This window comes from Garra rufa, chromosome 19, assembly GCF_049309525.1.
Source record: "Garra rufa chromosome 19, GarRuf1.0, whole genome shotgun sequence".
Classification (NCBI taxonomy): Eukaryota; Metazoa; Chordata; class Actinopteri; order Cypriniformes; family Cyprinidae; genus Garra; species Garra rufa.
This window is the reverse complement of record NC_133379.1, coordinates 40,311,622-40,312,561: the sequence shown is the minus strand read 5'-3', so window position 1 is coordinate 40,312,561 and position 940 is coordinate 40,311,622.

Here is a 940-nt window from a genome sequence, read left to right as displayed (position 1 = left end):
ATTATTTACTTCTAATCGCTCAGATTGATCCAAAATCACTGAGGGGCTCGGCGCGGCACGACGCTTCTCACTGATCGCACTTCCTGTGTAGTGATGACGAGAGTAGAGCGGCTGACCAATCACGGAGGACCCTAGCTGTTTGTGATTGGTCAGCCAGCCTGCGTTTGTCAAAAGAGGCGGTGCTAAAGTAAAACCATTCGTGAGGTGTCGCAAAGCTGTCGTGAGGTTCAAATAACTTTGAATTTGAAGCGTATTTTATGTTTCTATTTATTTGAATATATAGTTTATGGTTTTTCGTTAATCGTATTTGTATCTATGTATATGTGTTTATGTAAATTATAAAAAATATTATTACGGTGTAACTGTTAAGCTACCATCTTGCGTTTGATTTAAATGAACACGCTTAAATACAAAATAACTAATTAAATCACTAAAACTAAATTTTATAAAATAAACGACAACGTAAGATAACAAATCCACTATTATCCTGTACTAAAACAAGCAATTTTATTATTTTTTATTATTTTTCTTTCAAGTTGCCATGGTTACCATGGATAAAGTGACCAAAACATGAGCAGGATCAAAACGTCGATAGTTTTATTTCTTATTTCGTTAGTTGCGCTGAACCAGACGACCGCTGCGTACGGTGTGTTTTCACACTAAGGAAAATTAGTGAATATATTAAGTATTAACTAATTATTTGGTTGCTAGATTTCAACAAACGCATTCTAGAAACAGTTTACTTTTGTCTGATTTATCAAAAACAACATATTTGGGTTGTTTAACTTATGTGTTTCTCTGCTTTGAAGCTGTGTGCAATTTTTTACATTCCTGCATAAATATAACGACTGTCTGTTTTCTCATGAACATGTGATGAAGAATTTATTCTCTACTCTCAAAACCTAAAATGTTTTATTTACCTGTATGAATTTTTTGTTTG